Here is a 27,540-nt window from a genome sequence, read left to right as displayed (position 1 = left end):
ATAACTTCCACCTATGGAGACAACTCCATATTCTCATTTTGACTATCACTTCTGAATAAGAGATGCCTCTTTTCAGAATATGTCAATATGGTCCTTCCAAAATTAGCACTATACTTCCAACTGTCCCTGAGCAACCAATCTTTGGTAAACCTCAGATTGTCCTCGACAATTGCTTAATCATTTTAGTCATATCCAATTCTAGACCTTTTCCCTTCTTAATGCCTCTGGGCATTTGGAAAAATTTAGAAATGACAAATATTATAGCACATGTAATCGATCTTGTACCCAAAGTAAATGGGACACGATTCATGATGTTTCACATAAAGACATGGTTCTAGTCTTTTGCCATAATAATTTTTTGTTTGCCATATTCTCAAAATTTGACTATGAACAGGGATGTCGTAATCATAATCGAATTTTGAGAACGCAATATATAGAATTTCCTTAAGTTGAACCAATCCAACATGAAATTCATATATATATATATATATATATATATATATATATATATATATATATATATTCTTGACTAAAGATGATTAAAATCTCAATCTAAGCTTAAAATCTCACTCTAAGCCTTTTAGAATTGACATGAAGTATAATATCCTCTCCCTTAATTATAGCAAAACAACTTTTTCAACCCCTGCAACCTCACGAATTGAAACTTTTGTTTTCTATAATTAACATTGCTAACTTGCAATACTTATCATAATTATCATACTCCCACTAACATGATGATTATTAGCATAACACTCATGCTCCCACTAGCTTTGACATGTATCCAGAAAACAGCTGGACTTCTAGAAGTCAATACTTAATTGACATTCTTACCAAAGTTCAGATTTATGATACTAGATTGCTTTGATAAGACTTTATCAAAATCATACACCTTATCTTAGATAGATCACAGGTGTGTCTAAACAATTTCAGAACTATGAAAAGGGATGCCATAATCATAGTTTCAATTGTTTAGACCTTTTGCCATTTCTCATAAGTCAATGTTAGTGTGCCGGTTAACCACGCACGCTCCACTAACGACTTTGAGAACTGCAAATATCACAATTGCTATCTACTTAAAATCTACTCAGTGAAAGAATTTCCTCACCATCATTTTCATGAATCGGAGAGAAACCTTATGACACTTAGATTTTATGGTGTATGTGTTCTTATCCATGTGAATTTGTTAAACCATAATCACAAGACTAGGTTAGTGACAAATCCTAACTCATATGGATTGAACTTGTGCAATCTTAACCTCTTGCCACCTGGCAGCACAAGGGCCTGCCATTACTTCTAAGTAGTTATGCAAACAACTGAGAACATGTAGAACTCAAATATATATATATATATATATATATATATATATATATATATATATATATATATATATATAGCCAACTTAACTGGAATGGGCACATAAATGTCAACACGATAGGTTATAAACCTCTAGTTGTGTGCTAGTGATGAAATACATGTTTTATTCTTGATTAATTCTTGAAACCCTTTCAGGATCTTTTAGACTCCCACTGTCTCCTTGACCTATAAGACTTTCTTGCCAAATATTCAAGAGATAGTGTGAATTCTAATCAAGACAAACACTTAACACAATTGGCCTAAGTTGGTCTCTGTTTTATCCAAAACATCACAACTTACCAAATTCAAATGTACAAGAGTAGAAAACCTTTTACTCTTACATTTCACTAGTGTTAATAAACCTTCTTTAAGATGTGTCACTCAAGTTACATTTGTGGTGGGCTTGATCAGTGCACAAGAATGTGTACTCGATCCCTTCGTCCTTTACTTGACTCACACATCCATGTGAACAAGTAATTAGTCTTAGTTTTCCAATGCTTGAAAGTTCTCATTCATCATAGTATACAACTTGCATGATTCCAAGTTTCTATCCAACTGAAACTTGGGTGATGAGAATCTTTCATTATTTGGAAAATTTAGACAATACCACAAATGAAAGAATCAAATTCATATTTCCACTCTTGCTATTAATGGAATCATATAAGCAACAATTTTTTTCCTTTTCACAAATGCCATTGTAAGGATATTTTAAAATAAATAAAATCAAAATATTTTTCTTTTATTTTAAAAACTTTGCGGAAAAACTATCCTTACAGTGCAAAAGCACATGAAAAACTTTGTTGTTATCTATTCCTAAGCAATATATCATAACTCCTAAGCAACAGCTCAACATTCTGATCACAGAACCATGCGATCGAGATCCATCTTCACGATCAGAATCAGCATATACATCCTTTAAGTTTCTTCACTTTTCTTTGATTCTTAAAACATCAACATGTGACCCAGTCACATCATGTAACAAGAATCTCAGAATAGAAACTTAACAGAGTTAGATAGTGGACTTTCACTGAAGTAGAGTCAATCTTCTTGACTTGATCAACCTTATGATCTTTCAAGTAAATAGGCTACTTCGCAATCAATGCCCCTTCCTTTGGCAAGAGAAACATAGGGACTCTTTGGGAATGGTACATGGGACTATCGCAGACTTAGCCTTTCTCTTTACCATTTGGTCAACCTAGTTGACTATGGTCAATCCCTTTCCTTGGGAAGAGAAGGCTTTTCTAGATATCCAATGTTACCATTGTCAATGTCCATGGTAGTTTGGGAAGTTGATATACTAATCAAATTTGCTCTCCCAGTGCTCCAAATTATTGCTGATTCAGCAGCACCAAGCAAATAGATAAGATCATTAAGGGTCATGTCATAGTCTGTTTCATAGTAGTCCCAAAGGAATTCACTATGTGACTTAGAAAGTGATTGAACCACCAACTTTCTCAAGAGTTTGAAACCCAACTCTCCCGGCTTGTCAATATGTGACTTCATCTCCAAGATGCGATCACACATAGACCTTGCTTGCCAATAGGGCTTGAGTGACCTTGAAGTTGTGGGTTAGGGAGAATAATTGGAGGAGGTGGAGGAAGTGAAGTTCCAAGAGATTTGGGAGGATCATAGATGTCTGAACCAGACATCTTTTTGGGAGATATTCAAGATAGTTGATCTAAAGTCCTTAATATAACACCCAATATGAAATATTAAGGCTAGGACCTAGCAAACTATTTTATAACTTGGAAGAGGGATGCCGTAATCCAAGCTATAAAATATTTGAAGGTAGGTGAATGACGATTCACCATCTTCCACCAAGATAAACGAAATGTATTATTAGGTTTTAATTGGTTTTGAAACTCCTAGATTCTTTTGAGATTCATTGAACTTTTCAAAGGCATGTTTCAATCTCGAGTATGCCCTTCAGGTTTTGTGACTGGGATGCCGAGGATCACAAAACAAGGTGTGAATAACCATGCAAATATACTTGGTACCCTTAATATTTACCCCTCAATCGATGTGCCGGTTAACCACACACGCTCCACCGATACTATGATAAACATTAAGTTACCCTTTGCCTACCTTGTTAAATCAAGCTAGTGTGCCGGTTAACCACACACGCTCCACTAACTGACTTATGCAAAGTGCAAAGTGTAATTTCATGGGTTAGCACCAAATTCACATTTTCCTAAGTAACTAAGATTGGGTATTAATAAGAGTTTAATTACTTAGTATTTATCATTAATACTTTTAATGAAGGGAGAATTATAGTCCTTGTCCTACCCGTTCGGCTAACGACCCTCCGCCGGTCAAGGAAGCGGTGGGTGAGAGTGGACACCCATTAAACTGCCATTTTATAGGCAGTAACCTTATACCCCCCCCCCCCCCTTATAGACCGGCTTCGTGAATGAGGCCTACTAATGGTAAGACGACTTTACTCTTATACATATATATAAATATTATTAACTTATAATATTATAAAGTATAAGGATTGAATTTTAACTTTTAAAATTCTAAGGGCTTAACTTGGAATTAAAGGATTCATAAGTGAAAACTTTACAAATTCCAAAACTTGAGGGCAAGTTTTTGAAACTATTCAAAACTTTTCATTTCATAACTTATGAGTTTAATGGTTCATTAAAATGAAGACTCTTCATTTTTTATGTAACCTCTTATTCTTTAATAACACTTTTAAAGAAGTGACTCTTAAACAACCATAACTTGAGAACAAGTTATGGAGTCATAATACTATTTAATGAAAAAGACTGTTCATTTTTTTTTCACTTTTATGAGTTTTAAGATTCATAAATGTGACCTCTTATGGTGGTTTCAAAACACTTAAGATTACAACTTTAAAAAAACTTTTGAGCTCCAAAATTTTATGACAAAATTTGTAACTGCTTAAAACATTTAGATCAAACTTTTAAAACTAATAAAATAATCATATCATTTTATCTTTTACTAAATTTGACCTAATTCAACTCATATAGCAAATGATTCAAATTTTACAAATAATTAGTTTTTCACAAAACAAGTAATTATCTTAAAATTTGACAAACTTCATGTTTTTTTTTTCTTTTTTTTTTCAACTTTGAAAATCAAACATTTGCATGAATATAACAGAGAACAACCCATGGCTCTGATACCATTGTTGGGTTTTGAGCATTCTAACTCTCCTAAGTATACATGCAACCCTAAATACCATGGATCTATGTTTTCTCTATTATACATGCAAATATGAATATTCCAAGGTATTACCCTATCTAGCATACAATCCTTGATACTTGGGTAATATAACAAGTTAGAATACATACCTTTTAATGAAGCTTGAAGTCTTGAACTTTAAGAGCTAAGCCCCAATAGTGTGGAAGCCTCAAGTGGAATCACAAATCACCAAAACACCTTGGAAGACTTTAGAGAATATGGATACTTGGCTCACACTTATGAAATCGGTTATTGCCCTCTTTAGTGTATCCACACTAGCCACTAGCCTAATTTCATGAACCATAAGACCCTTTATATAGTGTGGAGGATTAGGGTTAAACCCTAATACCCATGACCTTTCATTTCCTAGGATCCATGGGTTAAAGCTCCATGGACTATCCATGAAGACTTAGCCCAACCTAAATGAACTTGGCCCACTACACATATATATCTAAGAGTACATAATTAATTAGTTCCTATTGATCACTTAATTAAATATAAATTTATTCTTGATCAATACTAATTAAATAATATGATTATATATTAATATATTAGAACTTATAATATATTAATATAAATCATAAATATACTATTCTCAAAAGACTATCCATATAAATTATGCCGGTGAAGTGCAACCTAAATGGACCATGCCGGGTCGGGTCAAGTACATACCAAATATAGTTATGGACTTAGACATTAATCCAACAAATCTGTCACACCGCAAAACCGGAACGACGGAAACGTTCTGGGGTGGAGGACGTCATGTTTAGTATCACATGTCATGCATCATAGTAAGAAAAGTAATAAACAACCATTTCATTAGAAAGAAAGTGTTTACAAAGTATGTTATTCACATAATAGAGAGTACATAGCAAATAACAAAAAGACATGAAGCTATACTGCTCCATCTTCTGAATCCCAGTGCCCGTACCTGTCTACTGGTCTCCTGAGAATACAAGTTATTTTGAAAGAGTAGATCAGCATTTACGCTGGTGAGTTGATAAGATTTTAGTGATGTAAGTAAGTTGTAAGAAAGTTGTTGTAAGTTGTAATGTCTGTTTAGAAACGTTCGCCTGTTCCTCCAGAAAATCCTATATTTCCTGCTTTGATGAAAGATAAGTAAAAATGACTCTACAATCCTTTCTATGAGTACTAAATGGATACCAGTTATATAAAACTCAGAGTAAACAAACAATCGGTTGTGTGTATCCACCCTAAGCCCACAACCAAACAAGGAACAGGAAATAAGGCGGAAGACACACATCCCATTGTTTGTTAGATCATTGTTGTATATAACCCTGGCGTATTCACTTGGTACTCACAGATTTAACTGTAATAGTTCCTTTATAGTTGATGAAAAGATTCTTTAAGAAAACCCTTATTTCTTATAATAAAAATGGCAACCATAGTGGTTCCTTCTATAATCACTTAGTTTATACTAGCTATATATAATCTAATATCGAACAGATAGTTAATTGTGTGAATCTGCCCTAAGCCCACAACCAAACAAGGAACATGGAATGAGGCGGAAAGCACACATCCAACTACCTATCGGATATTAATTATATATAACCTTGATGTATAAACCAAGGTATTATGGAATTAACCTCCTAAGGTCCTTTAAGTTATATTGGTTTAATAAAATGGATTAAACCCTCTACTGGGTAAGTTTCTAGTTTTGTATACCAAAAGTTCTATTTGAAAAGTATGTTTTGTACTAGAATCTGGTGCATTGAATTAGTGTCCTATGACCTGGCCCATACCTGGTACCCCTTATGATTACTTGGTGTATACGGAACATATATATACCTAAGGTCGGATAGACAGTAGGCTGGGTGAATCTGCTCTAAGCCCACAACCAAATAAGGAACAGGAAATGAAGCGGAAAGCGCACATCCTACTACTCGGACCCGATTAATATATATCGCTGAATGCATACACTAAGGAATCATAAAGTTAGCATTATAGGCCTCCTTTCTACTGAATGTACTAGACTCGACTATTGTGGTTGTCGTTTGTAAAATGTAAGTTTTCCCTAGTTTATAACTATCTTGACTCGAAAATAGTTTGCATTAACTTTCAAGTGGAACTGTCACAAAATGAAAGCAATGGGAAATTATAAGTACTCAGTTGTCTTATGAACTGACATTCTGCAGTACTGATTACCTTAAAATATGTTTGTTTTGTTAAGGTCATAATGTGATGAATAGTCCCCATACTATACGCTCTCCCTACAAGAGATTTTCGGAACCAAACGCGACTTCAGCAAACCTGTTGCTGAGCCGTGAAGTAGGCTCACATTAAAGTTATATGATCATGTATACCCAATTTTACTATCACCTTTTGTTTGGAACAATGAGTTAGTGATTCATTGGTATAATTAGATTCTGAAGTGTTCTTATTCTATAGCATCTTAGTAAGTTCGTTCTGTTATTGTATCTTAGTATGTTCTCTTTGTTATAGTATAGTGTATGTCTCTCTGAAGTATTGTATCTACCTCCCTGTTTCTCTTTATAGTATGATGTCTATGTTATCGTGTATTGTTTCTACCTTCTTGTTTCTCTTTATAGTATGCTCTAGTATCTAGTATGAACTGAACCTCTAAACTATACCCCTTATAGTTTACTAGTGTTTTACTTGAACTGTTACTGAAAAGACTCATTTATCTAACTAAGTTATGATTGTACTTTAAAAACGAAGTTTTGTTAAACTATAAAGTAACATAACTTTAAAAGAGTTTTTGAAATGTTTTGATCGCTTATATAAGACATAAGCAATCTTTTGAAAGATGTTTATAACAAACAATTACACAATTATCATTGTGTTCAACTTGTATTCCCCCCCCCCCCTTAAAAGCATTTAAAACAGTTAAAAGATTCATTATAGGGGTATGAACTCACCTTATGTGGGTGATTCAAACGAATATGCGCGTAAGGATGAGAAGTTCCACGAATGAAGTCCCGAGACACAAACGAGTCCTAAATGACATATATTGGCATATATTGGCATATATTGGCATAAATATAGTGTTTAGAAGCAACCAAATGCAAAGAAACACCTTAAGGGACTAGAAAACACTTTGACCAAGTGTTGGAATCACATGTGATTCATCTAAGGGGAGTGTACGACCACTTTGAGGATTGTGCGGCCATGGGTGTGGGGCCAGGGAGTGTGCGGCCGCACACTCATGGTAATGAGTGCATAAAAGTGTTTTCCAAAGGTAGGGGGGCTTGTGGGACAATTGCTCACCAAGTGTTGAAGCTAGAAATGCATTTTGAAGGGCCCTTAGGGATGTTTTGAGGGGTGTACGGGCACACACACCTTGTTTTCATGAGTTCTGTGCATTTTTCAGGTCTTAATCTTGTGTTCTTAACAAGATCTAAACATAGGGAAGGAGTACTTACGATCTAGAGGCTCAAGAAGGCTCAAAATCACCAAGAACAAGTGTGTGTTCTTAGTGTTCTTGGTGAAATGGATGAAGATTTGAAGATCTAGCCAAATATGATTTCCAATGGATGAAATCAAAGGATGTTACTAGTTTAAAAGGATTAACAACAAATCAAGGGAAGAACACTTACAATCTTGAAGATCTAGGATGAAAATCGGATGGTAGTAGAGAGAGAAATCGAGTTCTTGGCTTGGAAGGGTGAAAAGAGTTAAAGGAAAGCTAAGTCCCACCTATATGCATGAGAGTGTGCTGCCAGGAGAGGGGTGTGCGGCCGCACACCCAAGTGTACGGCCGTACACTCCACATGTTGGAGTGTAAGGCTTGATTTCAAGGTTTGAAGTGTACGCGACCCAATCCTATACTCAATGCTTGAATGTACTGAGCTTTGAACCTTTAAACGGACCCTAAACAAGGCTAAATGATAGCAGAAACGAGTCTGACACTCAGTTAAGTTGACTGGCTGGGCTTTACAAGGCAAAAATTTTCGGGTTGTCACATATTTACAGTATAGATTCACAGTGTGAATATACACTGATAGAGGTTTTTTTTAACCTTCTCAGATTCACAATGTGCATAAGAGTAAGTCAGATTCACAATGTGAATCTGAACTGGTCGAGCTTTTTCACATTGTGAATGTTGAAAATTGAAATATTTACAGTTTAGATTCACAGTGTGAATCAACGCTGTTCGAGGTTTTTTTTTAGTCGCTGTTGATATTTATTAATAGAGTACTAAAATTCTAATATTTTTGGTATAATTAGTTTTTTTTTTTGATAAAAATAAACTTAAATATTGAAAAAACTAACAAAATTAAGTGGTGTTTTTTCGAAAAAAAAAATCGTTTTTTATATATCAACATATATCTCTATGGAAAGAGGACGAAAAATCTAGAACAACGGTATATTCGGTTTTTTTTGATAAAAATGTGGCCTAAAAAAATTTTAAACGAAAAAAAGAGGTGAGTTTTTTTGGTAAGGAGGTGAATTTTTTGGTATAATCCGGTGTGTATGCGTCCAATATAAAAGTGTACAACTATTTACTTGGCCGTTGATCATTACGATTTCCGACGCTCATGATTGGTTCATTGGTTTCTTGTTAATTATTGTTCTCTATTGAACCTCACTACATATATATATATATATATATATATATATATATATATATATATATATATATATATATATATATATATATATATATATATATAACAACCTTTTGTTTTTCTGAGACAACTTTTATGACTAAAAGGATGCATGTAAACTTCAAGTCCTAAAATAACAATTATAAACATTCTAAAGTTTCATAGAATATATGTATGAAATTTTCTTACAAAAAGAAAACCATCCACATGTTCCAAAAACAATGAATATACCAAATAATCGTATAATCTAACCATGCATGCAAAAATGGCTTTTATACCAATTGTCGGGTTTAATTCAATAATCGGTTTCGAAAAACACTAGAAACGATAATGTAAGCTTTAAAATGTTGAATAAACTTAATGCAATTTTAACCCACCAATGATCATTTTGTAAACATAGAAAAGATTCCTCTTTGGAGGTTGGATGGTGATGAAGAATGTAGAATAGAAGTCCACCTTAGAAGAGACACCAACAATTTTTCAACTTGAAAAAAATGCTAGTCTTTAACTCTTAAACTTTTAAAACACATATCAAATTTGGCTTAAAAGAGATAAAGATGTGAGTATCACTTTTATCTCCAGTCACTTAACTCCTTAAGAAGAACTAGATAGGAAAGAGGGTGAGAGAAAGTAAAATTTGGATTTTTACAACTATTAATGACAAGGAAGAAAAACTATATTTCATTTCTTTATTTTAACCCTTTGTCCAATGTGTCTTTTACCTTTAATACCACTCATACTTCTAAACATAAAGATATTGAAGGCCCATGTGTCTAAAGGATGTCTAACATCTTATAAGAATCAAAAGTCTTCACTTTTTGTCCCCCTATAGCTAGCCACAGTTTTGACAAGAAGAAGAAGACAAAATTAAATAAAATTTTCTTTTAGGTTTTATAAGATGTAAAACCTTATCCCTTTATCTAATATACAAAAGTCTTTCTTGTTAAATTAATGTACATGAATTAATAATTTTTACCTTATGATATATTTTGATAATTGACATTGGAAATAACTATTTTCATAAAGTAAATAATTTCCAATAAATTATAAGAGTTATTAATATTTTTCAAGCATCAATTCTTATACATATAATCAGTTCACACTGATTTTGATTATGATCAACCTTGAAATATCCATAAAAGAGTTGCATGGAAGGTTGAAACCCATTGGGACTAACTTGGACAATCATAGAAACTCCAACTTTGAATGTTCCTATATTCACTATCATGAATAGAAGTGTCAAGAAAAATATATTCAGTTGCCCATGTGTAAACAACGATTAGCGTAGTAATACCTAATCCGACCTTAAACGCCAAGAAGAAAAGGAAGGAAAATTCTAATACATGTTCTGATATGCTATTCGTTTCTATAAAAGAAAGGACCTAGAAAGAATTCATGGCCATCGTGTCTGGATGAGACTGAAACATGGAGAGAATGACTTGATCATGTATTACGAGTCCATGATACTATCCATAGGATCAAAAGACAACTTGTTCTCGTGAATATATAAGTCCGCAATCACATATACAAATGTATAATACCATTTGAAAATTACTTTCGGTCCTTTGAGTAATTTTCTAAGGATCGAGTACTAACATTTGCAAGAATGTGCAGTGACAAAAGGAAGTAAGAAGACTGAAACATGGATAGGGGTGTCACAACTAGCATTTTTGGCTAGGAAATTTCGTCCTCATGTAAAAATCGACTATTGTAAGAATTGTGCTAAAAGGTTAAGATTTACATTATGGTTCCTAATGAACCAAGTATTGTGATAATGCATAGCATGTATATCTCAAATCTCTCCCAAATCTCTCAATGTATCTCAAATCTCTCCCAAATCTCTCTATGTATCTCAAAACTCTCTCCAATCTCCCTATGTAGTTTTCTTTAGTCAAAATCAACTCAAAATGAAAGGAGAAAACTTGAAAGATCGAACCCATTTTGGAACACACTTTTCATTTTCGGAGTTCTCTTTCTCGATCCGGAACCCTCTTAGTTCGGAACTCCCTCCTGCTTCGAAACCTCCAATTGACTCCGGAATGTGTAGAGCGACTTCGAAACCTTCAGATTTGGCTACATAATTCCTTATCCGGACAATCTCGCATGTTACGGACCAGCCCTCTCGGAAGGCTATCCACTACGGAATGCCTCGCACACTTCAGAACGCTCGCAGCCTCGAAAGAAAAGGACTCTGGATAGGAACTAACTTCGCAACCCTCGACTCCGGAAGATGATGGCGACTCCGGAAACCTGAGAAGCGCTTCGGAACAATGGGTTTGACTTCGGAACTCATGCTTTGACTCCGGAATTCACTATTTGACTTCAGAATTCACCATTTGGCTCAGGATTTTGAACCATTTAGGACCATTTCATCATTTTGAGGTATTTTGACGATGGGAATCCCACCAATCATTTAAAATAATACTTAAGATTTCTAAAGATGTTATTTTTAGTCAAGAGGAGAATAAGATAAGGATGAAAGAGTTTGACTTTGTGATTTGATGTAATTCCCATTCCCCATGCAAATCACAGTAATCCATGCATTACCCACCAAATAACAATGCTTTGAAATTCCAGATTTCCATGCACATCTTTCCCCCCCCCCCCCCATTTTTCTTGTATTCTCTTAAAGCAACGACATAAGGGAGCTTTGAACTTCACCATTTTCTCACTCCTCTCATATTCTCTCCAATATTCCTCTCAAGAGCAAGAACAAGGATCTTGCTAAAGATTAAAATTCTCAAGTTCTGCTTAGAGTTTTTAAGTAAGTTTTTTTTTCACTCATCTAGTATTTGATATAATTTTCACGATAAATTCACATTATTTTTTCCCATAATAAAATGTGAGAAAAACTCTTAGGACAACATTCCTTCCAAGGAAGTTCCTCAACTCATCCAAGAGTTTAAGCTAGAGATCTTCACCCTCATCACTCCAACCAACTCATCAACCAACTCAAAGTGAGCTTCATACCCCTATCTTTTGAATTTTCATTGCTTTTGAGGGAGGATACAAGTCAACGGTCTTGTGAAATCGATGTATATTTGCTTGTCTATAATTGCATGTTATGACATATGTGTTTAGGATCATGAAACTCCTTATGAACCTCTTTATGAATTATCATTCATAAAATCTTATGCCAAAAGTCACAAGGATTTCTCAAGGAAATTGTTTAAACAAAAGGTTGGAACTAATATTTTGAAGATATTAAATTATGAAAATATTGATATCTTGGGCTATTTTCGGCCATATATATATATATATATATATATATATATATATATATATATATATATATATATATATATATATATATATATATATATATATATTTGTTTTGGAACATGAAATAGATTTGAGGAATCATTGAACATCTACATTTCTAAAGGTCCAAAAATGGAATTTTTGGATAGACAATGGCCTTTTTGAATGTTTCATAAATATAAGTATGAAATGAACATTTTAGAAGAAATGGGTCATTCTCAACAATTCACCTAGTTTTGAACTACTTATGACACCTTTTGACTAATATTGGGTTATTTTTGATAATTGTGATTCAAAGTGGATTATTTTCAATAAACGAAAACGATAGATCTAGTCAACGAGTACAACTATCATTATTTATTTAATAAATAATGGATTTCCGCGATTTGCCCAAAAATGTATTAGTATTCTAGTCACACGAATCTTCACAATACCTATATATATAAAGAATAGTGTACGCTTAAAGTCCTGTAAGAGTTATAACCAGAGTCTCCTGGAGGGGGAGCGGGAATTCGTGTATAAATCTATACGGGGTTGACACCCCACACCTTCGCTGTTCGCTACAGCTAGACCGGCCACTCTAGGGTGACAAATGTCTTCGAATCTGGCGCCTGAAGAACGCCTGGACAGGCACTCCGTCATATTAGTATGTCTATAACGACTCACTTAGAATATAACAGTATGATTTTAGAAATTTATACAAGTTACACCTCTCGATTATAAACAACTATTGTTTGGATACTATAAACGAAGCTTTCACCACACCAGTCTTAGGGTTTTAAGACCAGCATTTTATATATAAGAAAATATAGGATTCTCTGGAGTAAACGATTTGATATGATCTCGAAATCGATAAACTAAAACACTCACTCAACTATATGTAGTAAGAAAACAAAGCTTTCACCACACTAGTCTTAGGGTTTTAAGACCACCATATATATATATATATATATATATATATATATATATATATATATATATATATATATATATATATATATATATATATATATATATATATATATATATATATATATATCAGAAAATATAGGATTTTCTGGGGTAAACGATTTGATATGATTTTCAAAAAAGATAAACTAAAACACTCACTCAACTATACCTACTAAGGAAACGAAGTTTACAACTACATTCTTTTAAGAAAACATGGGATTTTCTGGATACTACTTATTGTTCCGACTCAAAAGAACTATTGTCAAATACAGCTTGCCTTTATAAATGTTAGGGATTTCCAAAAATCACTCTTTTTAAAGACGAATAAAAAGTAATGACGTGCATGCATATATTCACGATTTTCCGAACAAGACTCCAAACGATTTCATAGAAAATATCAGATTTTCTGAAAGTACAACAAGAACAATTCTAAACAAGTGTAAAAACTATTTTATACAAAATTGCTTATGAACTCACCAACTTCTTAGTTGACGCTTTTCAAAACGACTTGTATTCTCAGGGATCTAGTAAGCAGGTAATCATCCGATCGAGGACTGGCGTTGCTGCATTATGCTATTTCTACTTGTGTTGTTTCATGTTTAACTTTTGAACAGAACAAGTATTGTAAACAATGTAAGTTTAATATTAATGTATAATGTTTGGATTTGCTATGTTTCATTTATATTCAATTGTTATGATACTGCACATTGAAGTCATCCGCCTCCGGACGTTTCCGCCGTCTGGTCCGAGGGTGTGACAGATTGGTATCAGAGCGTTGTTTATAGTGAACCAGTGTATCTAGCCATACAAGATATACAACTATAAATACAATGGGACTAAAACACTCTAACTAAGAATATATTTTTAAAAAATTAGTATAAATATATACCTACATGCATACGTGCTAGGAGTAGTGTCATAATAAGTATGTTATAAAAGTAGTGATGAGCTGAACACTACGAGTAGGCACTGGGATATGTAATTAGACTTTGAATAAATGTATCCTGATCAACTACATTTATCTGAAGTGTAACTAGCATATGCTGGGAAATAGTCGTGGTGGACGGCAAGTCTGGAGCATAACAAAGGAAGTCCAAAATCAAACATAAACAATTAAAATACTATAGGAGTATTTTAGGATCCCATAGAACCTCCCACACTTAAATTCCCCTACATAACCCTCATGCCTCCATGATCCCTCAGACCACACAGTTGAAATTCCTCACCAAGACCTCTACTACCCTACTGCGATAACCGACGGGTGGGTTGAGGAGAGCCTAGAGTGAATTTTTAAGAACACCAAGAAATGGACTAAGAAGGGGGAGGACTCTGATAAAGGGCCAGACAAGGATGAAGATGCTAGAGAAATTCTCAACAAATCATACCCTATCAAAGGTAAGCAAGATACCTTTCACCTCTTCCTCCCAACATACGTAAGCACCCAATGTAAATACTCTTGGAGTAGACATACCTAGTAATAAAATATTGACCATGCAAGTACAAGTTTCCTAACCAATATCTACCGGATTCAAAACGCGATGCCGTCAGGGGGAAATCCAAACTGCACGCCTGATAGCCGACAATCCACCATAGATATGCGCCGTGTTCCGATCTCCAACACTCTCACAAATCAAGCATCACCTCCGTTTGGACCACAAGTAACTCGATTTGACTCCCGGTGTCCAACTCTCTGTCATGGATTAATGGAGACTGTAGACAAAGCCCGATACACGACAATGTAAATCCGATCCCCCACAAGTAACAAGAACACCATTCCAAAGTCTTACAAAACCCACAAGTAGGACCAGAAAACTATGCGGATCATCTACACTCCTTGAAGGAAAAAGTGGTCATATGGAGACCACAACTCATTGTAATCAAGGCTAAGATAGCCTTAGCAGCGTAAGGAACAAAAAGGGGCACTCATAACACAAGTGAAATGGCCAAGCACTTTGTGCACCATATCGGTATAGGAGAATCACCGCACTACTCGCCTTAGGTTCATAATGTCTTTAATCGCAACCAGTAGTAGTAAACCAAGAGGAGTACGCCCTCCAAGAACCCATACAACCAAATCTGCTAACTATATTGCTAACTATGTGCTATTTTGATAGACTTAACGTCATACAATATATGTTTCTACTCTCTACCATAACTACATCATGGGGATGTAGGTTGACGCAATTAGCATCATACACCCACACGTTATGATTATATGAGTAAACTCAATTGGAATTAACCACGATTACTTACAAGCTCACTTTTCGCATGCAACAGAATCATGTCTTCTCATGGATATAACCAGTACCTCGATGATACACCGGTCCTACGAATAGATTCCGCCACTTTCCAAGCCACCGTAACAGCTGCCGTGGTAGCTGTCATGGCATACCTCAATGCCAATAACGCATGCGAAAATGGAAGTAGTGTTGGTAATTTCAACTGTAATAACAACCAAGGAAACCAACGAAGGACAACTCACCAATGCACTGTAAAACCTAAACCTAAGAACAAGAAATGAAAGTTCGGGAACGAAAAAGGAGGCAATTCGACTCAGAGGCTTACCAAAAGGCAATAAGCGAGAGCACTCCCTACCCCTACTAACCCTACTCCTCCCACACCGAGAAAATCATATCTTGGAAACTTTCCACACTACAACAAGTGAAATTACCATCATCTTGGAACCTGCAATGAATTACGTTGCAATAGGTTCAACAAGCAGGGACACATCGCCCGTTTCTGTAGGACCTCGGTCCAATATATCACTCCAACTCCGGAGGTCAGAATAAGTCTAGTATGTCACAAATGTGGTGCAGTAGGATACTTCAAGAGGGATTGCCCAACAGAGAAGCATAACGGAGAGCCGGAGGATTTTGACAATTAAAAACATGATGAAGCAACAAGAATCCCTATCGGGAAAATTTTGGTACGTTACAAATAACAAAATTTAAGCATCAAATCTTTTTCACAACAGGTGTTGTCAATTAAAACATAATCCCCTATCCGAACAAATTACAACAATCACAGAGAAATTTGAAATCCTTCCGGGCGAACCAGGATGGTTCCGTGTAAAAGTTAGGGACATATATAATTAAGATTTTATGAACTAAGAGTGTGTGATTTCGCCTTATTTTCTGTCCCTGGTCCGATTTTGAGTTAGGATAGAACCATGAAGTCGATTATATTTTAAATCCTAATTATGTTCAGTTAGGTCACGCCCATCTATAATAGAAAAACCTAGCAGAATTCAGATTACGGATTCCATCGCTTTATACCAGATCTCTTGACTTACTAGGACACCCAACAAGTAGGAACAAAATAGACGCACTAGTAACAACGAAAACAAAACCTGTAGTGATAAGAACATTAACGTAGAACACCCTGTCATTCCTAACATCCATCCCTTCCCAATCGACGTAACATCTATTATAATAAGGAGTCCCGTGTCATCAATTGGCACGGACTGGCTTGATTCCCACCTTACAAACTTCGAGTACTGCAAAGAGACTTTCCGCCTTACCGAATCGATTAACAAAACTCTTTCAACCTATAATGACAAACCCCCAGCATTCAGGCACAGGAGTACTAAGGTAAGAAACATCACGCTCCTTCCTAACCCCCACAATAAAGATGGAAACAAGAAAAAGAAGACATGCAAAAAAATCCCAAAGGTTTATAACTCCCCCCCCCCCCCCGATAGTCCCTGAATTCGTTTGGAAACCTCAATCATGTGCTAAGCCAAGTTGGAATCAACTCAACTCTTGGAACCATCTCAATAACCAAACCCCCGATTCTACTTAGCACAGTCACAAAAACTGATAGTGTCTGATCTCAAGAACAATATAGTAGGTAAGGAAAGACATCAGACCAAGCTTTTAACAGCAAAAAGCACCTATCTGACTCATAAGGGGGAAAGGCAAAATACCCATAGAACCACTAACTACTAAAGAGCCAAACAAACCCATCCTCAAGGATCGATACTCCCATACTCCCTAACAAAGGCTTGTTTAACCAACAACAAGGAAATGGCGAAGGCCGACCTTTTTTTAGCTCGGAAAACCATAGGAAGAGAACTCCCAAGACAATTTAAGACTCATAAGGTCAACTACATCACACGCAAACTCAACCTTGGTGACCATAGTTCCAAATCTTAAGGCCTAAAAACTTTACTTCTAGGACACCAGGATCCCGATCCCTAGAAGACCATTCAAAAGTCCTTGCCAAGATAGGCTCGATAACCTATAGCATCTGATTATCCTGAGAACTCAGTTTCGTATATTTCACATTCCATGTATTCAACGCTCATAAGTGTCGGACCATCGAAGCTCTAGAAATCCCACTCGTCGAGATCGAGGTAAACAAGAACCCGCACCCCGAAGAGAAGCATGTGTAATAGTCATTGGCAAAGCTTGGGATACCCACCTGTCTCTAATCGAGTACTCATATAACAACAGCCACCACCCGAGCATAAGAGTTGCACCCTTTGAGGCCCTGTGTGGCCGGAAGTGCAAATCATCCTCTGTTGGGATGAGGTGGGAGACACGCAACTGGTATAAGGGAAAACGCCCAACAACATACTCACTGGACCCGAGATGATTCGAGAGACACCAGAGAAGATAATCCTAATCAGAGCACGACTCCAAGCATCGTGAGACCGACAAAAGGGCTACGCAGATAGTAGGCTAAAGCCTCTGGAATTCCAAGTAGGAGATCGAGTGTATTTAAAAGTCTCCCCTTGGAAATGGATGATACGATTTGGAAAGAGAGGTAAGCTAAATTCCCGATACATCGGACCATTCGAGATCCTTACCCGTATCGGTTCGGTAGCCTACAAACTCAAACTACCCTAAGAACTCAGTAATGTACACCATGTATTCCATGTATCAAACCTAAGGAAGTGTCTATCTGACAAAACCCTCCCAGTTCCACTAGACGAGATTGAAGTGAGCTAGAACCTTCTAATCATTGAGTAGCCTATCGAGACTATGTATAGAGGAGTTAAGCGCACGAAACAAAGCCGCATCCCGATTGTGAAGGTTCGATGGAACGCTAAGCGTAGACCGGAATTCACTTGGGAACGCGAAGGCCCCGATGAAGCAAAAGTACCCTCACTTATTCTCGCCTTCATGATCCTACCTTTCAAAAGAATTTCAGGACGAAATTCCCTCTAATGGGGGGATGATGTTACAACTAGTATTTTTGGCTAGGAAATTCCGTCCTCATGTAAACATCGACTATTGTACGACTTGTGCTAAAACTTTAAGGTTTACATTATGGTTCCTAATGAACCAAGTATTGTTATAATGCATAGCATGTATATCTCAAATCTCTCCCAAATCTCTCTATGTATATCAAATCTCTCCCAAATCTCTCTATGTAACTTAAATCTCTATCAAATGTCCCTATGTAGTTTTCCTTAGTCAAAATCAACTCAAAATGAAAGGAGAAAACTTGAAAGATCGAGCCCATTTTGGAATACACTTTTCATTTTCGGAGTCCTCTTTCTCGGTCCGGAACCCTCTTAGTTCGGAACTCCCTCCTGCTTCGGAACCTCCTATTGACTCTAGAATGTGTAGAGCGACTTCGAAACCTTCGGATTTGGCTCCAGAATTCCTCATCCGGACAATCTTGCATGTTCCGGACCAGCCCTCTAGGAAGGCTATCCACTCCGAAATGCCTCACACACTTCGGAACACTCGCAGCCTCGAAAGAAAAGGACTCCGGATAGGGACTGACTTCGCAACCTTCGACTCCGGAAGATGTTGGTGACTCCGGAAACCTGAGAAGAGCTTCGGAACAATGGGTTTGACTTCGGAACTCATGCTTTGACTCCAGAATTCACTATTTGACTGCGAAATTCACCATTTGGCTCCGGATTTTGAACCATTTCAGACCATTTCATCATTTTGAGGTATTTTGACGACGAGAATCCCACCAATCATTTAAAATAATACTTAAGATTTATAAAATTATTTTAAGTCATGAGGAGAAAAAGATAAGGATGAGAGGGTTTGACTTTGTGATTTGATGTAATTCCCATTCCCCATGCAAATCACAGTAATCCATGCATTACCCACCAAATAACAATGCTTTGAACTTCCAGATTTCCATGGACATATTTTTCCCCCATTTTCTTGTATTCCCTTAAAGCAACGACATAAGGGAGCTTTGAACTTCACCATTTCTCTCAATCCTCTCATATTCTCTCCAATATTCCTCTCAAGAGCAAGAACAAGGATCTTGCTAAAGATTAAAATTCTCAAGTTCTCCTTAGAGTTTTTAAGTAAGTTTTTTTCACTCATCTAGTATTTGATATAATTTTCAAGATAAATTCACATTATTTTTGCCCATAATAAAATATGAGAAAAACTCTTTGGACAACATTCCTTCCAAGGAAGTTCCTTAACTCATCCAAGAGTTTAAGCTAGAGATCTTCACCCTCATCACTCCAACCAACTCATCAACCAACTCAAGGTGAGCTTCATACCCCTATCTGTTGAGTTTTCATTTTTTTGGGGGAGGATACAAGTCAAGGGTCTTGTGAAATTGCTGTATATTTTCTTGTCTATAATTGCATGTTATGACATATGTGTTTAGGATCATGAAACTCCTTATAGAAGTCCAAAATTCGAGATTTTGGTCAAATGCCAAGAACTTAAACTATATCTCACTAACTATTGTTGATTTGAAGTAAAAAATAGTATTTATATGAATTATCATTCACAAAATCTTATGCCAAAAGTCACAAGGATTTCTTAAGGAAATAGTTTAAACAAAAGGTTGCAACTAGTATTTTGAAGATATTAAATTATGAAAATATTGATATCTTGGGCTATTTTTTGCCATATAAATATATATATATATATATATATATATATATATACATATATATATATATATATATATATATATAATATATATATATATATATATATATATATATCATTTTTGGAACATGAAATAGATTTGAGGAATCATTGAACATCTAAATTTCTAAACGACAAAAAATGGAATTTTTGGATAAACAAGGGTCTTTTTGAATGTTTCATAAATATAAGTCTAAACTGAACATTTTAGAAGAAATTGGACATTCTCAACAATTCACCTAGTTTTGAACTACTTATGACACCTTTTGACTAATATTGGGTCATTTTTGATAATTATGATTCAAAGTGGATTATTTCCAATAAACGAAAACGATAGATCTAGTCAACGAGTACAACTATCATTATTTATCTAATAAATAATGGATTTCAACGATTTGCCCAAAAATTTGTTAGTATTCTAGTCAGACGAATCTTCACAGTACCTATATATATATATATATATATATATATATATATATATATATATATATATATATATATATATATATATATAATAGTGTACGCTCAAAGTCCTATAAGAGTTATAACCAGAGTCTCCTGGAGGGGGAGCGAGAAGTTGTGTATAGATCTATACGGGGTTGAGACCCCACACCTTCGTTGTTCGCTATAACTAGACCGGCCAGTCTAGGGTGACAAATGTCTTAATCGAATCTGGCGCATGAAGAACGCCTGGACAGGCACTTCGTCATATTAGTATGGTTATAACGACGCACTTAGAATATAACAGTATGATTTTAGAAATTTATACAAGTTACACCTCTCGATTATAAACAACTATTGTTTGGATACTATAAACGAAGCTTTCACCACACCAGTCTTAGGGTTTTAAGACCACCATTTTATATATCAGAAAATATAGGATTCTCTGGAGTAAACGATTTGATATGATCTCGAAAACGACTACTAAAACACTCACTCAACTATACCTAGTAAGAAAACAAAGCTTTCACCACACCAGTCTTAGCGTTTTAAGACCACCATTTTATATATATCAGAAAATATAGGATTTTCTTGGGTAAACGATTTGATATGATTTTCGAAAACGATAAACTAAAACACTCACGCAACTATACCTAGTAAGGAAACGAAGTTTACAACTATATTCTTTAAGAAAACATGGGATTTTCTGGATACTACTTATTGTTCCGACTCAAAGGAACTATTCTTAAATACAACTTGCCTTTATAAATGTTAGGGCTTTCCAAATATCACTCTTTTTAAAGATGAATAAAAAGCAATGACGTGCATGCATATATTCACGATTTTCCGAACAAGACTCCAAACGATTTCATAGAAAATATCGGATTTTCTGAAAGTACAACAAGAACAATTCTAAACAAGTGTAAAAACTATTTTATAGAAAATTTATTATGAACTCACCAACTTCTTAGTTGACACTTTTCAAAACGACTTGTATTCTCAAGGATCTAGTAAGCAGGTAATTACCCCGATCGAGGACCGGCGTTGCTGCATTATGCTATTTCTACTTGTGTTGTTTCATGTTTAACTTTTGAACAAAACAAGTATTGTAAACAATGTAAGTTTAATATCAATGTATGATGTTTATATTTGCTATGTTGCATTTATATTCAATTTTTATAATACTGCACATTGAAGTCATTCGCCTCCGGACGTTTCCGCCGTCTGGTCTGGGGGTGTGACAAGGGGCCAGATCCTGGTCTTTCATACATTACATAAAATCATATGTGGTCATAGATCAGATAGACAGTCGAACAGGTGGTCCGCCCGAAAGCAATAAATCAAACAAGAACCATGCAATCACGCTTTAAACCAGAGTTCTCAGGCTGTCCAACTTAACCACCTACAATCATTACAAGCATTTCACTAACCAACCATGACACCTAACAGTATCATATAGTCCACAAACAAGACCCTACCAGTATAGCATACCATGACACTAAATTTACTACACTGCTCAAACCAATATTATCATACAATCAATAGGCAAAACCCTACCTGTATAGCATACCATGACACCAAGTGTCCTAAACCGCACATGTATAACATGGAGTTATTCTAGTCAACTAGCATGTCTATACCCTAACAGTACCTCTATCTTATCATGCAAATGATATACATTGTTATATGTGGCATAGTGAGAAACTCACCTGAGTCGCAAAAACAGAGAAACATAACAACACTCTCACTCCTTGAACTGAATCCCGCGAACCGACTAACACCAGAAAACGATAAATCCTAATTCACCACCCAAAACCTCCAATTTTGACCTAAATTCAAACTGGTCAAAAAGTGAACGGTCAAAAAAAGTGAACGGTCAACATGACGTGGTCACCTCTTGGCCACGTCGTGGGTACGACATGAAAAAGTAATCACGAATCTGAACTTCACCACATCCTGGTTTCTGGAAGATTGCTTTTTCTTCATTAAGACCTTAATCCTTACAGATCAAGGCTCATACTTCCAGATCTGGTTCTTCTAAATGACTTAATGGGTAGATTTCCCAACTATATCCATTAGGACCTGACCACAAGACTTGTGTATTATTCAAAACATAATATGACCAAAACGTGTCCATTATTCAAAAGGAACCATGACCTAACACGTTTTCCATCAAACAAGGCTAAGAAATGATCACCAAGCAAGTCTAAGGTTCTATATGTGACAACCCGAAAATTTTATCGTGTAAAAGTCAAACTCAATTCTTTTATTAACTTATATGGCTAAATTATTGTGTCACACCCCAAAACCGAAACGACGGAAACTTTCTGGGGTGAAGGACGTCATGTTTAATATCACCAGACATGCATCATAGTAAGAAAAGTAATAAACAACTAATTCATTAGAAAGAAAGTGTTTACAAAGTATGTGATTCACATAATATAGAATACAAAGCAAATAACAAAAAGAAATAAAGCTATAATGCTCCATCTTCTGAATCCCAGTGCGCGAACCTGTCTACTGGTCTCCTGAGAATACAAGTTATTTTGAATGCGTAGATCAAAATTTAAGCCGGTGAGTTCATAAGATTTAAGTGATGTAGTAAGTAGTAAGAAACTTGTAGAAAGTTATAGTAAGTTGTAGTAAGTTCTGTTTAGAAAAGTTTTCCTGTTCCTCCAGAAAATCCTATATTTCCTGCTTTGATGAAAGATAAGTAAAAATGACTCTACAGTCCTTTCTATGAGTACTAAATGAATACAAGTTATATAAAACCCAGAGTAAACAAACAATCGGTTGTGTGTATCTGCCCTAAGCCCACAACTAAACAAGGAACAGGAAATGAGTCGGAAGACACACATCCCATTGTTTGTTAGGTCATCGTTGTATATAACCCTGGCGTATTCACTTGGTACTCACGGAGTTAACTGTAATTGTTCCTTTAGTTTGATGAAACGATTCCTTAAGAAAACCCTTATTTCTTATAATAAAAATGGTAACCACAGTGGTTCCTTCGATAATCACTTAGTTTCTACTAGCTATATATAATCTAATATCGAACAGATAGTTAATTGTGTGAGTCTACCCTAAGCCCACAACCAAACAAGGAACAGGGAATGAGGCGGAAAGCACACATCCAACTACCTATCGGATATTAATTATATATAGCCTATATGTATAAACTAAGGTATTATGAAATTAACCACCTAGGGTCCTTTAAGTTATACTGGTTTAATAAAATGGATTAAACCCTTTACTGGTTAAGTTTCTAGTTTTGAATACCAAAAGTTCTTTATTTGAAAATTATGTTATGTACTAGAAAACGGTTCATTGAATTAGTGTCCTATGACCTGGCCCATACCTGGTACCCCTTATGATTACTTGGTGTATACGGAACATATATATAGCTAAGATCGGATAAACAGTAGGCTGGGTGAATCTGCTCTAAGCCCACAACCAAACAAGGAACAGGAAATGAAGCGGAAAGCACACATCCTACTATCTGTCGGATCCGATTAATATATATCCCTGAATGCATACACTAAGGAATCATAAAGTTAGCATTATAGGCCCCCTTTCTACTGAATGTACTAGAATCGACTGTTGTGTTTGTCGTTTGTAAAATGTAAGTTTTCCCTAGTTTACAACAATCCTGACTCGAAAATAGTTTGCATTAACTTTCAAGTGGAACTGTCACAAAAATGAAAGTAATGGGAAATTATAAGTACACAGTTGTCTTTTGAATTGACATCCTGCAGTACTGATTACCTTAAAACATGTTTGTTTAATTAAGGTCATAATGTGATGAATAGTCCCCATACTATACGCTCTCCCTGCGAGAGATTCTGGGAACCAAACGCGACGTCAGCAAACCTGTTGCTGAGTCGTGAAGTAGGCTCACATTAAAGCTATATGATCATGTATACCCAATTTTACTATCACCTTTTGTTTGGAACAATGAGTTAGTGATTCATTGGGACAATTAGATCATGTAGTGCTCTTATGCTATAACATCTTAGTATGTTTGTTCTGTTATAGAATCGTAGTATGTTCGTTCTGTTATCATGTATAGTGTATAGTATGTCTCTCTGATGTATTGTATCTACCTCCCTGTTTTTCTTTATATTATGATCTTTATGTTATTGTGTATTGTATCTACCTCCCTGTTTCTCTTTATAGTATGTTCTAGCATCTAGTATGAACTGAACCTCTAAACTATACCCCTTATAGTTTACTAGTATTTTACTTGAACTGTTATTGAAAATACTCATTTTACTACTAAGTTATGCTTGTACTTTAAAAACGGAATTTTGTTAAACTAGAAAGTAACATAACTTTAAAAGAGTTTTTGAAATGTTTTGATCACGTATAAAAGAGATAAGCAATCTTTTGAAAGATGTTTATAACAACATTTACACAATTATCATTGTGTTCAACTTGTATTCCCCCCCCCCCTTAAAAGCATTTAAAACAGTTAAAAGATTCATTATATGGGTATGAACTCACCTTATGTGGGTGATTCAACGAATATGCGCGTAAGGACGAGAAGTTCCACGAATGAAGTCCTGAGACACAAACGAGTCCTAAATGACATATATGGCAAGGATTGGCATGAATATAGTGTTTATAAGCAACTATATGAAAGGAAACACCCATATGGACTTGGACTAAGTGATGGAATCACATGTGATTCATCAAAGGGATGTTTATGGCCAAGAAATGGTGTTTACGGCCATGGAGTTTTGGGCCGTAAACTCATGGTAAAAGGTGCATAAGAGGGTGTTTGAAAGGTAGGGAAAGCTTGTGGGACTATTGCTCTACAAGAGGATGAGCAAAACTAACATTTTAGGAGGTGTTGAGGTGTTTACGGCCACACTAAAAGTGTATGGTCGTAAACTCTCCAAATGGTGTCTTTTTGGGTCTTAAAGGGAAGGGTTCTCAAAGGTGCATGTGTCCCAAAGGATAGCTAGTGTCTAGAAGTGTTTAGGGCTCAATACTTGGCCAGAATTAGGGTTTACGGCCAAGGGAGATTGCTCCTGGTCATAAACTCTCATTGATCTTGGAGATTGGTTGGTTTCAAGGATGTAGATCATGGACTTCTACTAGATAACAAGTGTAAGGAAGGAATACTCACTTTTTGAGGGCCTTTGAGGAGTTTTCGGCCACCAAGAACAAGTGTGTGTTCTTGGTGTTCTTGGTGAAAGATGAAGATCTAACCCAAAAGAGATCATTTTATGGATGGAATCAAAGGGGTGTACTAGTTTAAGAAGAATAAGAACTCAAAAGGTGGAAGAAATACTTACATTTTTGAAGATCAAAGTGAAGAACTCGATGATACTTGAGAGAGAATGGAAGTGTTCTTGAGTTGGAAGTATAATAATGAAAGAAAAGTGAAGGGAAGGAGACTTATAGGGGAGTTTACGGCCAGCCTTGACTTTATGGCCATAAACTCATGTGCTTTGGCGGTGAACTCCTTTTTAGTGGTCTTAAGGATTGAATGTTGCACAGTGTCTCTAGCAGGTACATTCTAACACTCATTCCTTAAGTGTACTAGGCTTAAAACTGTAAGTCCCCAATCTGCTTGTGTATCAATCAGATCCGTTTGATGGTGCAGAATCCTAATCAAACGGATGATGTCAGATCAAATAAAGAAGAAGGAGAAGAAGAAGAAGATGATGATGATGAATCTTGTATGAATTGATATGAATTAAGATCCAGATACAAGATTCACACACACACTAACACACACTAAAGCTCCTCTCTTCTCTCTCACTTTCTCTCTCTAGAACACCTTGGGTTTCACACACATAAGCTCTCCTCTCCTTTCAAGAATTCATTCCACTCCTCACCCCTTACACATATATTTATAGGAAGACAGACCGTAAACCTGATTACGGTCTGACCGTAAACCTGATTACGGTCAGACCGTCAACCTGATTACGGTCACAACAGACCGTAAACACCCCGCCTGGCCGTAAACTTGACCGTAAACTCATAAAACACTATAGAAAAATACAGTTGCCTAGAAAAGAAAAGTATAAACCATAATTTTAGACCCAACAATCTCCCCCTTGGTTTATATCTTTCTTTTCTTAATTGACCCAACAAGCTCCCCCTAAAAAGTAGCTGACTTTTCTTGTCAATCTTCATCGAGAGCTTGGCTTCAGCATTAATCTTCAAATTCTTCACAACTTCAAGACGATCTTGATGAATCTTCAATGGATGACTTCTTCTTGAGCAGTTGGGCTTTTCTGCAGAATTTGGCTTTGAACGCATGGTGGGTGAGGAGGCTTCTTGAAAAGATTCTTGAAAGATAGCGCTTTCAGCTTGAGAATGTTCAGAGAGAACATTAGAGAGAAACAATCTTCTGGATCACTTCAGCAGGTACAAGATAGCATCAAATTTATTGAGGAGGCTTCAATGCAATCTGTGACATAATCTTCAACTACAGCTTGACCTTGCTTCTGGGGTTGAAGGATTGAATGTTGAAAGAATAATCTTCATTTCTTGCTCCTTCAAATGAGAATTCTTCGATGCTCACGGATGAAGCCTTGGCTCTGAAATCTCGATACAGTCTCCATGAGTCTCATCTACACCTGAATTCACTTTTCAAGACAAAACAAAACTAAAAGAAAACTTCACACACAATATTTTTGGATTTTTCATATTTTCTGAAAAAGAAATAAAACAGAAATAACACTATTTTTGGATTTTTAATTTTCTTATTTTTTGTTTGGTTTTTAAAATTTTTAATTCTCCCCTAATATTTTTTAAATTAGAAGAAAACTATGAACAAATTCAACAAAAATAAAAATAATAGCTAACTTTAAGAGTGATTTGGGATCAAAGTTTTTAGACAGCCTTTTATATGTTTA

This window comes from Lactuca virosa, chromosome 6 (assembly GCF_052849685.1).
Source record: "Lactuca virosa cultivar CGN04683 chromosome 6, Lactuca_virosa_CGN04683_v6, whole genome shotgun sequence".
Classification (NCBI taxonomy): domain Eukaryota; kingdom Viridiplantae; phylum Streptophyta; class Magnoliopsida; order Asterales; family Asteraceae; genus Lactuca; species Lactuca virosa.
The sequence above is the reverse complement of the archived record's forward strand: the minus strand, read 5'-3'. Positions refer to the sequence as shown.